Genomic DNA, 14,466 nt, shown 5'->3' on the forward strand with positions numbered 1-14,466 from the left:
TGTATCTATAATTATTTCAAAACTTAAAGTAAAAAAATGAAGCTGTCTTGAGTTTTTTTCTTCTACTTCCCCAGCCATCCCTAAGAGAAAGATGTTTTACCTCCTCCACACTAACCCTAACACTTTCTCTTTTATCGTGTTGGAGGTATTTATTTGTTTATTAATAATTTTCTGTTTTTTGGGGGGGTTTTTTTAATCGTTTTATTGGGGGCTCATACAATTCTTATCACAATCCATACATACATCAATTGTGTAACGCACATTTGTACCTTCATTGCCCTCATTCTCAAAACATTTGCTCTCCACTTGTTCATGGTAGTGGTTGCTACTATCAGCTGCTGTCAAATTAGCCTGACTTAATGGTGAATATGGTAGGCCTACGACGTATTAAATTTGTTTAATGACAATAAAAGTATATTAAAGACATTCCGCATCACTAATAAAACCTATTTGGAGAAAGAACAATTTGAATTATGAAAAAATGTAATTTTAATCTAGCATTGCAAACACTCCAAAATCAATTAAACTCTATGTAAAAATAGGCTGTTGTGCAAGAGTAAGTAAAAAAAATGTTGCTGATAAAAGAAATCATCAACACCTCCTTAAATAAAACTATCAAACTCCGAGGCTACTGTGTCTCAGCAGATTGCCCATCTAGGACCGTACAATTCTGGAAGTGCTCTTTCCATTTGCCTAACCCTCTCTGAAGAATGTGTGCTCTTCTATGTATACCAGGTCCAAAAAAGCCATTTGGGCAACCTAGGGGGTCTCAAATTTTGTTCTTTTGAAATATCCTTTGAATTTTGGGGCCAAACAGCCTAAAGGGGCTAGAGCAGACCTGTCAGGTGGCTGGGAGGTTTTGTCATTAAATTCTCCCACGACAGCCTTCGCTACCCTTGAAGAACGAGGAGGTGACTGTCCTGGTGGCACAAATGCCTCCTTGCAGCTCTCTCAGCCTGTTTCTCACCCAGGCAGGTTTCCATGTTCTTGAGACTTCTTTTTTTAAAATCAGTCCTTTTGTTGGGAGCTCATGCAGATATCATAACAATCCACAATTCAATTAGGTCAAGCATAACTGTGCAGTTGCTGTCACAATCAGTTTCCAGATATTTTTTTCTTCTTGAATTCCATGATATCAACTCCCTTTTATCCCCTCCTCCTCCACCCTACCCCCCAGGAGCCCTTATTGTTATATTATTATTATTATTACTGCATCTTACCCCATCCTATCAATCTATCCACCTACAATTCTGTTCTTTGCTCCCTTGAGTGGGGTTAAACAATCATCCTTGCTATCAGCTCCCCTTTTCCCTCTCCCTTCTCCTCCCCGTTTCCCTCTCATCAGGGAAACATTACTCCCGCTACTGCTTCTGAAGGGTCATCCATCTTGTTTTCCATGCATCAAATGGTCTTAATTATATAAATGAACTTATGCAAGTCCAATAAGATTAATGAGGTAAAACAAAAACCATAATAGTAAGTGGAGGAAATGTTGAAGAACTAGAGGATAGTTAAGTATTTCATCGGTGCTATACCGCACCCTGAATTTATCATCCCTTCACTGTGGCCCTTCTGTGAGGGACTGTCCAGTTGTCTTAAAGGTGGGTTTGAGTCTCCATTTTGTCCATGCTTCTTCACATCCATTTGATTACTTGTTTTTGAACTTCTGATACTCATTCCCAACCACACTTAATGATCACACAGGCTGGTGTGCTGCTTCCTTGTGGGCTTTGTTGCTCTGGCTAGTTGGCCACTTGATTAAATACAAGCCTTTAAGACCCCAGATGGTATATATCTTTTAATAGCCAGGCACCATCAGCTTTCTTCACCACATTTGCTTATGCACCCATTTTGTCTTCAGCGATGGTGTCTGGAAGGTGGGTGGGTATCATACAGTGCCACATTATTAGAACAACCGTTCTTGCACTTAGGTAGGATTTAAGTAGAGACCCAAAGTCCATCTGCTTCCTTGTTGTGTTTAGTTATATATATATACATATAGTATAGACAAATATACATATATTTATAGATCTACACATATATACTTATCTATGTTTATACTTAACCATGAAAAGTTTACTTTCTTCTTTCCTCTTTTTATGCTCCCCACGATTGCCCTTTGTTCTTAGACACGATTCCAATGCACAGTCACCAAGACTTCACAGCTGACTAGCTCTCGGCCTTGAATTTAACTGGTCCACTAGAACCCCTTGAAAGCATTACTTTAATTCAACCTTGTACTTCTGCATCGTATTGGTAATCCCAAGTCTTGTCTCCAGTTACAATTTGTTATATAAAATCATTTTCATTAGCTTTGATCTTGCTTAAAAGACTGATGGAAAATCAACTCGTTGTGCTTGCTGCCCTCCACACAACACCTTTGGCACAATTCCAGCCAAAAGCTTGCTAAAGCCAAGGTCTGTGCTTAAAATTGAAAATGCCAAATCACGTGAGACCCCAACTTCAATAGCTATTGCATTGAAGTAATTCTGCCCTTTTCTTCTACCAGTTTCTGGACTTCAGCCATAGTTTGGCCATCTTTGAAATCTTCCTGCCCCCTTTTTAAAACCACTCAGTCCATCTAAAAACTGTTGTTTTATGTGGGGGAGCATTCCCATAAACTTGTTGCAAAGCCACAGTAATTTGGGAAGATGACCATTTGAGTTGTACAAAAAATTTTAGATTAGCCCTAATCTCAGAATTGGTTTATCCATGGCAACTTTCCCCACCCTGACTTCCCACCCCTTTTAGGCTACACTGAGGAGACCTGGACAAACACTAATGAGAGAACTGGTGTGCAGCCATCCAGTGAGCACTGTCACATTTGAACATGTTTGTTTGGAACAAAGCTGTGTATGTCTGAACTGGAACAGGTGTGCCTTTTCTTTGCCTTGTGTGGTGATTCTTGCTTTGGTGACTAGTAAGCTTTGTATGTGATTAGTGTAACAGTCGTACAAAGTTGTTTAAAACACACGAGTAGTTCCCTTAAGTCAAAGCTTTTAAATGAAAGGAAGGGGAAAAAAGGAGCTAACTTTCCAAACCAGGGGTCCTCAAACTATGGCCCGCGGGCCCCATGCAGCCCTCCGAGGACATTTATCCAGACCCGCCGGGTGTTTTTGCCCCGTTTGTTTTCTTACTTGAAAATAAGATATGTGCAGTGTACATAGGAATTTGTTCATAGTTTTTTTTTTTAAACTGTAGTCTGGCCCTCCAACGGGTCTGAGGGACAGTGAACTGGCCTCCAAACTATCCTCTGGAGAACTTTAGAAGACGGAAGCCTTTTATTGGGGCCCCTCAGCAGATGCTGGGGGAAAGAGAAGGCCTTCTAGCCTGTCTTGTGAGCTCACCTTGAGTCCGCACCAACTCCAGGCAGGGATTTTGGTTTGGGTTTCAGCAGAGGCTGGTGCCCGCCCCTCCCCAAAGAGTAGCTCTCCCTCTAGTTTTACTGTGTTGGGTTTTTTCCCCACATGATTTTATTTAAAGGAACGACTCTTTAAATAAAAGAGTCTGTTGGAACGATTTTAAATCATTGTTAATAGAGTGTAAATAACCTGGGAAGTTTGTTAAAATGAATATTCTGATTCAGTAGATTTGTGCTGAATCCTGAAATTCGGTTTCTGACAAGAAAGATCAGTGGTGTTTGGTCTGTGGAGCACACTTCGAGTAGTGAGTCAAATGACCTTTCAGAGCCTCTGCGCCAGTTGGGTATTGCAACCTCTGCCCTAATGGGGGTACGGTTTTTAGGGTTGCTATTGAGCACGACGTTGGTCCAAATGGTTTCATAGCTGGTTTATATTTTGTGATTTTAGTAGGAAATTCAAAAATTTAGGGGAGTACTTTGTATATGAATGAATGATTGTTCAGTAACATGTGGCCTTTGGCTTTTAAATCATTCTTCAATATTTTATTATTTTTTTCTACATCTCTTAACAAAGCCCATCTCGAGAGTGAAATCAAGATTTTAAAATAATCGTCAAGATTTTAATAATAATTTTAGGAAACATTAGACTGTTGGTGCCAACTTTCAGCTGAGTGTCAGTTGGATCAAGAATGTTTACTATTTGATTTGCTCTTCTATCAGAACTGTAATGCACGGCGCCTTTTATTAGCAGACTGTGGTTACAGGTGAGACAGGAAATACTGCAAAAACAAAGTTGGGAAAGGTAATCTTTGTTTTAGTTATTATTCAGTGTTGCTTTAATTTAGTTACTTAACAGTTATTATTTTCAAGGATTAGTAGCAAGTATAAACCATAGCGGGTTTGGCTCTTAAATTATCTGTAGCATGGTGAATTGAAAATCTAATTTGTGTAAATGTACAACCCATAGAACAAATTTAGTTAAATACTATATATGCAAAACAGCATAAATTAGTTCTGGGGAACATTGTTGCTCTTCTTTAAGATAAATGATATCAATTTTTCAGAGCTTTTGTACCTTATAAAATGATAATAAGTAAAGCATTAATATTCCAGAAACCTCTCAGAATTACTTTTGACAAGTGGTAATGTGCTATTAACATTTGTAGAACAGGACAGTAAAAACAATTTAGGGGAAAATTAGAATTTTATCTAAAAAGATTACAGTAACTTTTATAGTGATTTTATTAGTCAGGCCTGAGCTCGTGTCTTATTTAGCTGCAGTAGAAAGTACTGTAGGAGTTGTATTATAAAAGTGACTTTAAATATATTTATTGTTACTTTTTTTATTGAATCAGTTAGAATTAACCTTGCTATGGAAGTTTATTCAGGGAATTTATGTCAGATAGTGGTTTTGGTTTTTTGATATCAGATACTACAATTTTCTATAGAAATAACCCTCCTTTGTTTCGTCTGGTAGCATACATTGATTCCCTCCACTCCACCCTCAAAAATGCACTTATAGCGCTCATAGAAGCAGAACAATTGGAATTTACATTAAAAATAAATGCTGAACAGAGAGCAGAACATTTATGAGGTTATAGTCTTGATTTTTGCTTTACCAAAGTTCTGAAATCTAAAGGACAAAACTAGTGAAAAGGTCAAGGAACAAGGAAAGAAAGAACAAACGATGCAAAAAGAAAATGACACTGAGGCCGTGGATTAATACATATGTATTCCAGGTTGATGGTTGATTTCATTAGCAAATCTCATTGTTATGCACCGTCTGTTCTTCTGCAGCAAAATGAATATTGTACTCCCACAGCCTCTGCGTGTATCTATTATGTTGCAATAATTGAAAATATATAAACTTGTGGCTTTATTTGGGATACGATTGCATTTTTGTTTTTAAGGAAAAATAAGAAAATTGAATTACACTTTTTTCTTTGGTTAAATTTGTTTAAAAGCTTTTGCAATGTATATTAAGAACATCTGCCCTAGTTTTGTTCTCAGAAAAAAAATTGTAAGGCAGTTAATAATGTAACAATTTTAATTATCCTGTACTTTAAAAATCAATAGAATTTAATCTTGATTGCTTAAGGTAGGTAATTCAGGTAGCTACTTAGGCAGATATTTTGTAACACTTTTAAATGTTAGGGTGTTTTTTCTTATTGCAAGAAAATATGTTAAGCAAGGTATATGCGTTACATTAAATCTCAATACCACTAACTTTTGCAGAAACATATTAAAAAATTCTATTGAAATTGTATGTTGAGATTCCCAGGCTGAGATTTGAGTTTTCGTAAAATAAATTTAAATTTTAGAAATAACAGATTTATCAATGCACAGTAGACAAGTAGATTTAGTGGTAATATGGTAATAACCCATTGTCTTCTTCTCATTTCCAACTCTGTGTGGCTCTGCAGGACCCTATAGATGTCGAGCTGCCCCTTGGTGTTTCCAAGGCCTTGTCTTGACCAGAGCAGATCGCTATCTCCTGGTGTAGAGTGAGTGGTGGGCTTGAACTCTTCCCCTATTGGTTAGCTGCTGAGAGCTTACACATCATGCCACCAGGACACTCCTAAGAAGACAATAGGCTGCGTGATTCTTTGAGTTAAAAGCGAGAATTCAAACATGGATTAAGCCCCTTTGGACACACTTGTCATTTAATCTTAGTTTGAGGTCCCACAGTAGTTTATCAACTATATTGGTGTGGGTACTGCTGTCAAAGTTCTTCTCCCAGCTGAAGCATTCTTTTGACAATTTTGAAAGGAACAAAAAAAAGTCAACTCGTGTGACCTTTCTGTAGCAGATTGCCAGGCCTGTCTTTTGAGGCACCTCTGGATGGTATCAAACCATCAACCTTTTAGCTAGTAGTTCAGGGCATAGCCATTTGCAGCATCCCAGGACTCCACTGTTGATTGTACACCAGGTAGAAATTATTTGTATGGTAAAAAGTGACTCCCTAAGTTCATTGATGCAAATATATCATATTTCAATCATATCAAATATCTTGACTATGTTGAACAAAGGTGAACTGTTAAAAACATGTGCAGCAGTTTCTTAATTTTTTTATATTGTTAATTTATATTGAGTATTTGCTTAGGGGGAACCGATTACAAGAATCTATGTATAGCCTTCTCCCTGGGGGATGGACAGCAGAGAAGAGGGCAGGGGAGACGTCAGACAGTGTAACATGTGACAAAATAATACTAGTTTATGAATTATGAAGGGTTCATGAGGGAGGGGGGAGGGGGGAGGGAGGGGGAAAATGAGCAGCTGATATTAAGGGCTCAAGTAGAAGGCAAATGTTTTGAGAATGATGATGGCAACAAATGTACATATATGCTTGACACAATTGATGTATGTATGGATTGTGATAAGAATTGTATGAGCCCCCAATAAAATGATTTTAAAAATTTATTTGAAGAGAATAAAAATCTTAATGATAAAAAAAAAAGTGTTTGCTAGGGAAGAAGGGGGAACAGTGATAACCACCCCACCCCAGGGGACGAACACTAGAAACTGTGGGGAAGAGAGACAGCAGTCTGTGTAAGATAGGAAATTAATAATAATTTATAATTTATCAAGGGGTCATGAGGGTGGGGGGGGAGTCGAGGGAGGGAAAAAAGAGGAGCTGATACCAAGCGTTCAAATAGAAAATAATGATGGCAACATATGTACAAATATCTTGATACAATTGATGTATGGATTGTTATAAGAGCTGTAAGAGCCCCCAATAAAATGATCTTTTAATAAAAAAAAGAAGAGTATTTGCTCCAAGTCACTCATTTTATTATTCATGGTGGGTGTGATATAAATAAAATAACTGCAAGTTCTAGTAAAAGAACCCCCTAATACTTAGAGAGTAATTTAGAGTTAAATGATATAGAGAAGTTTGGCATTATGTGCCCAAATTATCAGGGAAAGGTGCATGCTGGAACTTAAGATAGCAGAACTCATAAGGTAGGGAGAAGCTATGTCAACGCCACATGAGCATCATGCATCTGGGAGGTTGGAGGACAGAGAGGCGACCAACACAACACAGGAAGACAGGGTTTCTGTTACCGCACATGGCGATCAGATCACAGTCTTGTTGAATTCTAGTATGTTCAGTCTAAATGCAGTGGTGCGCCAATGACTCCATTCTAAGTCAAATATCTCTTAAAACTTTCATTATATGACCTTTGGCTATATAAATCAAATCCTTATTTGTCTTTGAGATTGTGTAAGTAAACATCTAAGAATGATAATAACATCAGCAAAATACACTCTAAACCTTCTCTGTAATACATACATTCTGCTAATTTACGACACGGGAGACAGACAAACAAACACACAGCTGTAATGGTGGTTTGCCCTAATTCAAATATATCATAGGTCAGGAACTACCTGTATTTGTACTTTCTTTTCCCTTTTCTCTCACCAATAACAAAAGGAAACTGCTCTAAATGTATGCAAACATGAAGGTAAACTGTTGCAAACTGGGTGAATCTGGAGCATCCGAGCAGATTTGCATACCATTGTTAAAAATAAAATGGAGAGGGAACAGAAAATTTAAAAAATCAAACATTGTGCTCCCAGGCTGTTGGACAGAGAAGGTTCATAGAAGACAACCATGGAAGAAGGGAAAACTTTTCGCTTTAAAAAGGAGAGTTCTGGGAGAATGGGTAGGAAAGAGGGAACCGATTACATGGAACTGTGTGTGACCTCCTCCCTGGGGGACAGACAACTGAAAAGTGGATGAAGGGAGATGTCGGACAGGGCAAGATATGACAAAATACCCATTTATAAACTATCAAGGGCTCATGCGGGAGGGGGGAGCGGGGAGGGAGGGGAAAAATGAGGACCTAATGTCGGGGGTTTAAGTGGAGAGAAAATGTTTTGAGAAATGATGTACAAATGTGCTTTACACAATTGATGTGTGTATGGACTGGGATAACAGTTGTATGAGCCCCTAATAAAATGTTAAAAAAAAAAAAAAAGGAGAGTTCACAGTCCAGAACTGGACTTTCCTCTCTAGGGTCTTCCCCCACCGATGTGGAACCTCAGTTGGGTGTCTGTTTTATGTACGTAGAATCTGGTTGGTTGGTTTGTTTTTTGTTTGTTTGTTTAATTTTTTTTGTGAATCAGTGAGTGAGTGAGAGAGAGTGAATCAGTGAGTGAGTGAGAGAGTGAATCAGTGAGTGAGTGAGTGAGTGAGAGAGTGAGTGAGAGAGTGAATCAGTGAGTGAGTGAGTGAGTCGGTTGGTTGGTTTTGAAGGGGATAGGGTAATGGTTGAAGGACCTTGAGCTAACAGAAGATTTGTGGATTATCATTTGCACATACTTAAAGGTGCAGACATAACATATCGCAGAAGGCTTCTATAGAGATAGCTTATTTCTGTGTAACATTTTTGTTTAGGACCCTGTTTTTCCCTGAAGGATTGTTAAAAAAATTGATTTGACATTTTACTCTGATTTCTGTAAAAGGATTGTTGAGAAATATTAACTTAATATTACCCAGTGTTAGCATTATTGAAAAACAGCAGTTTCTCTCCATTGTGGGTGCTAGAAAAATCTTTGGTGCTTAGTTTTGAAATGCATCCTATGGAACATGAGAATTTTATCATTTAAATGCATTCATTGAATGTATTTACTTTGATCAGAAGCTAAGAGTTGAGCAGTCCACAGCTTAGAGTTGTGCAAGACCTACCAATAGGCATTGCTGTGTTTCAGCCTCGGTTTGTGCTTCGTCTGTCTGGCTTCCTCTTAGGGTCCTTTTATTCATTTTAATTTCCCTTTGACATCACTCTGTTTTACTGTGTGTATTTCTGTAATTTCTATAATTTAAGGTTAAATTATTTTGGGATAAGATGGGATATAAGTAACTATTTTAAAATGTATTCCTTAAGGAGCTATATGTGACCCCCTCCCTGGGGGATGGACAACAGAAAAGTGGGTGAAGGGAGACGTCGGACAGGGCAAGATATGACAAAATAATAATTTATAAATTATCAAGGGCTCATGAGGGAGGGGGGAGCGGGGAGGGCGGGGGAAAAAATGAGGAGCTGATGCCAGGGCCTTAAGTGGAGAGGAAATGTTTTGAGAATGATGAGGGCAATGAATGTACAAATGCGCTTTACACAATTGATGTATGTATGGATTGTGATAAGAGTTGTATCAGCCCCTAATAAAACAATTTAAAAAAATGTATTCCTTGCTAGCAGAAGGCAAGCAAATAAAAATGGGAGCTTCCCCCCCCCCACCCCGCCCCCCCGCCACCGCTACTTTCGCTCCAGACTCACCACTCCACGTTGCATGTGACTTTTAAAATCCTGTTGGATGAAGCTCCTCTGTGGTTACTTGGTGTCATAGTGGTTATGTGTTAGACTGCTAACTGCAAGGTCAGCAATTCAAAACCACCAGCTGCTCCATGAGCGATCACAGAGTTAGTCTCAGAAACATAGAGGAACAGCCCTACCCTGTCTTGCAGGGTGTTGCTATGAGTCGGAATTGACTCCATAGCAGTGGATTTGGGTTTTAGGGCTTATTGGTTACTTGGAGTTGCTATGGGTCAGGGAACTCCTTTTGAAGCCACCAGATGCAGGCAGTTGTGCAGAGTGTGCCTGCCTGAGAGGAAAGGACTAGGTGTAACTCACTAGATGCCATATCTATTACCGTGGTTTTGTCCCTTGCCCTTTAGCTGAATTTTCCTCTTAAGACCGAGAGCTGGCTGGCTGTTGATAAAAGGCCACCTTAAATGTAACAAACTAGTAAATTTATTGTCTTTGTTCCTATTCGATCAACCTCTGGATTTGATCCATTACAGGAAACATTTAGACCTGAATACTTTGACATAATCTTCTAATTTAAATTTTGTTTCCTTTTTGAGAAATAATTTAAAGGTCCTACTGTCTAAGCTTAGATGTAGATTATGGAAATCTTATCTAAATTCCTGTTTACTACGAGTTATATTTAAATTTCTGTAAAGGAAGAAATAAAGGCTGTGATTTACATGCCAGATAAGTACAAGGTTTTAAAAATATTTCATTGGCCCAAGAAATTTAGCAGGAACTGTTAATCCCTTCGTCATAGCTTTCAGGAAACATGTCCATTTCACGTGTCCTTATATTAAGGGTGTCGATTAGTGGTGGTGCTAATGACTCGCGTTAATGTGGGTCAGTATTGAACAGAGCCCTCTCAGGTGGCACATACCCAGAGTTTTGTCCCCGTCATACAGCCTGTGTTTCTTTGGTTGTTTTCTTTGTTACCATTGATTCTATTACGTTTTTGTTTTGTTTTGTTTTCTGTTTCAGTACATTAGAACTTCATTTTGCAGAGTAAATGCAAACCTAATTAGTATATCAGTTCGTAGACATGATCATATTGTTGTAAACAGGTCTTTAAGAACTGTTTTTAGATGGCTGGTATTTCAGTGAGGAGCCAGAGGGGTGCTGTGGGTGGGCACTGGGCTGCTGAGTGCAAGATTGTTAGTTTGAACCCACCAGCTGCCCCCTTGGAGAAAGATGAGGCAGATGCATTTTTTTCAGGACTATTTAGGTGAACACCAATTTTATTTTTATAACTCTGCTCCATGCAGAGTTGCAGCTCATCTGTCTTGAAGGATTGCCAATGGAAAGGTCCCAATGGCAATGAATTTGGACCTAGATGCTGCCTGGCCTTATTGTTGTAAATAGGAATTTATAGAGAAATATAAGATTTGTCAATTCTTAACATAGCCTACATATTTTCAAAGCAGTGAATTACTTTATTGTGTTGGCAGAGTATGTTTTGTTTTTATATTTACAGGTCATCTAAATCAACCTCTAGCTTAAGCAACTATATTAGAAACTTGCAAGGGTTAGGGGTCCAGGGGGGTAGCCGTGTTTTGGTGGTAGGGGGACTTCAGGCGAAGAAACTTGTTTTTCAAGCTAACGGTGTCATGATTTTACAAGTGTTTACAGATTAATATTTTAATTTCATTTTATTATTTGAAATGAGTTTAAATAATGTGCAAAATAGCTTCACGTTTTGCAGAAGCCTGTCCTAATGAAAATACTCCGCTTTCACTAAACGTTTTATAAACGTATACAACTGTAATTCAGAAACTTTAAAAGAAATAATCATTTTACTGGGGGCTCTTACAGCCCTTAGAACATTCCAGACAGCAGTTGTATCAGCATGTTGGTACACATGTCGCCTTCACCCTTTTCTAGCCATGCACTTTCTGCTTGAGCCCTTGGTCTCTGCTCTTCTCCCTCCTCCCCCAGAAACTTCCCTATGCGCTCCCCTCTCCCAAAGCAGTTGAAATGTACACACGTCAAAACAAAACAAAACAAAAACCTTCCCCTTTTCTTTAGCAGGATTTTGAACAGTTATTTGTCTTCTTCTTTTTACCTTATTAGCCTTGCCAGGCTTTTACAAATTCTTTGCCAGAAGTAATTCTTAAAATCTGCCTAAACGGTGTCAGTTTTCAAGCAGTCCTTATTATAAACCGAGTTTATGCGTGTCAGGAATAACTCTTCCTTCGAAAAAGAAAGCAAGAAAGAGAACTATTCTCTTTCATTGTTTGTTCTGATGTTAACGATTATTGAGACAGGCAGGCACCTTACCTGGCTTAGTTTTGTCACGTGAGCGTTCACGCTCACTGGTGATCTAAGTGCTCCACCTGCCTTTCAGTTTGTTTACCAGGAAATCAAGATGTGTAAACTGCAGGAAGTACTATTTGACCCTCTCCGACAGTATCTCATTACAATAATTGCTAATCTCTGAATAAGACAGCCATGTTTTGTGAGTAACAGAGAGAGAGGTTAGGTAGATTTTAGGTGTTTCAGCAAATAGAGCGCTGTAAATGCTTACTTGGATTATGTTTTCATGGCAGCTTTTAACAAAAGACATATGGTGACCTTTGGGGTCAGCAAAGCTAGGACACAATAGTAGGTACTCTTTCGTTCCTTTTAACTGAAGGATCCCGGCTTGCTGTTTTGGAGTGCTGTCACTGCTGTGAACGGAAAGGATGATGGCTACTTCCTGATCAAACCCACTCTCGCAGTAAGCTATTAGCGTTCCCTGCATGTCTTTTCTCCGTTCACTGTGAGAGCATTGTATTTTCTCTACCTTTTTATCACTGCCTTTTCAAATGTACATGTCTATTCTAGATGTACCTGAAGTGGAAGTTTACAATTAGAGTCGAAACTACTGCTTTAAGTTTGGCGATTTTTTTTAAATGAGAAAGTATTTTGTTTGAGATCTTAAATTCAACCATTGAAATGCTAGATTAAATAAAGCTGCCACTGCCTTGGGCACGTTAAGCAAATTAAAAAATATTAGTAATTGTGTAGTAAACCAGATGAATTTTTTCAGGTCACTTTAGGTGAACACTAATAGTATTTTTATAATTCTGCTAGCATATTTTGTGGTATGTTGATACTAATTTTAATTATTAAATGATTGTTTTTGAATTAGTTAAAAAGAGCCGAGCATTGTACAAAGCAGCGTGAAGAATTCTGTCTCTAAGAAGAGAGTAATGAGCTTTCTTAGTTTTAATCCTGCAGAGCTGACAGTCTCTGTGATCCTTGGACAATCATACAAACTGCTTACCTCCGGTTTTGTCTAGTAGCCACATGAGTGTTAAGTAAAAGGGGTACAATCGTTTATTTTTTTTACAGTGCTACAAAGTTTGAAGAAAATTAATTGCACAAGTATTTTATAAAATGGAGAATGGACAGAATAAAACACAAAAACAGGAACATATTTCGGAGTCGTGGAGGATAGGGAAATCTTACAGCTTTCAGATACGTAGCATTTGATTGCCCTTTCACTAGAACTCTTAGTTTTGCCCAGCCCTTAGGTGTAGCATGACTGTCCGATACAGGCCTAAGAGGAGGAAGGTTGACTGCTATTCAGCAAAGAATCATAAATGTATTTACGTTGTTTAACTTCTCAAAATCCCTACTCTGGGACATGAAATTATTCCTTAGTCGAGGAAAGAATATGTATATGCTATAGAACTAATAAATGTTGGCGATTTAAATAGTAAGGGATTTAGTTTTTATATTTTAGTACTCTTTGGATAATATAAAAGAAACATTGTAGAATTATGGAATCTTCACAGCATTTACTAAGGAAGGTTATTGAACCCAAGATCTAGAAATACTTACAACTATTAAGGAATATTTTTATAATTCCACTTTTATTGTGAGGAATAAGGTGCCTTCTTTTGCAAAATGTTTCTCCGGGTTATTTGAGGTGATTTACAATCATTTTTAATATACATTCTGAGTCTACTGGGATCCTGGAATTATGGTTTGTGAATTGTCTAGATTAGTCAAGTTATCAAAACTTAGGAGTCTCTTCTGGTTTTTTATAACAAATGAGAGATGAATTTATTGGAAGCTTAGTGTGTTCAAACCTCTGAGTTATTTGCTTTACCTGTAACACATCATTTAATGTTCAGGATCATCTCATGAAGTGCAGGTAGTATTATTATCCCCACTTTTATTGATAAGGAAATAACTCCATAGAGTACTTAAATAATTGGTTCAAGGTTTTTAAACCAGTCAATGCCAGAGCCACAACTAAAACCACAGGAAAAATCCAGAATTAAGAACTCACTTGCCCGTGACATGGCCTTAGGCACTGGGCTTATATTTTGGAGCTAGTACCCAGTGTGTGTGTTTTCAATTCAAGCACGGTAGTTGCATTATGATTCCACAAACTGTGTGTCAACTCGACTAGGCTATGATTCCCAAGATGGAGGATTAGGTCTTCATTTTGTGATGTGATGAAATTATCCCCCATTGAATGATATAGCGGTTTTGGGTGTGCCTCCCCCAAACTGGATTTTCCCCCTACAGCTATGTATTTAACTTTTTTTTTTAACAAAACAACATAATGACATTTAATACATCTTTCAAATCTGCGATTCCATTCTTAGAAACATTTTTCAAAGTCATCCTCCCTCATTTTTTCCCCCTTCATTTTTTTCTTCACCTCTTCTACTTGTCAAATCGCTGCCCTTTCATGTCCTTCTCCATTGTGGAAGCAAAAGGAAGTCCTAGAGCGAGGTCAAGTGAGTAAGGTGCATGTGGCAAGAAAGAAAGGCATGCTGGGGCTTTTTTTTTTTT

General features: G+C 38.1%; 1 protein-coding gene across 11 annotated transcripts in view; it reads left to right on the top strand.

Moving 5' to 3' along the window:
• BAZ2B (bromodomain adjacent to zinc finger domain 2B) overlaps positions 1 to 14,466 on the top strand; it is a 225,671-nt gene that overhangs the window by 37,732 nt on the left and 173,473 nt on the right. For 9 of the 11 annotated variants that reach the window (XM_045299358.1, XM_045299383.1, XM_045299368.1 and 6 more), the window contains exon 1: positions 12,152 to 12,391. The exons of 1 other annotated variant lie outside the window; for it this stretch is intronic. The gene's annotated coding sequence lies outside the window, so the exon portion shown is untranslated. Of the gene's footprint in view, positions 1 to 12,151; positions 12,392 to 14,466 lie in introns of those variants that run through there. One more of the 11 variants, XM_045299404.1, reaches the window with a different exon arrangement.

Source organism: Echinops telfairi, unplaced genomic scaffold (assembly GCF_000313985.2).
Source record: "Echinops telfairi isolate 266 unplaced genomic scaffold, ASM31398v2 ScPeMD7_4;HRSCAF=17, whole genome shotgun sequence".
Classification (NCBI taxonomy): Eukaryota; Metazoa; Chordata; class Mammalia; order Afrosoricida; family Tenrecidae; genus Echinops; species Echinops telfairi.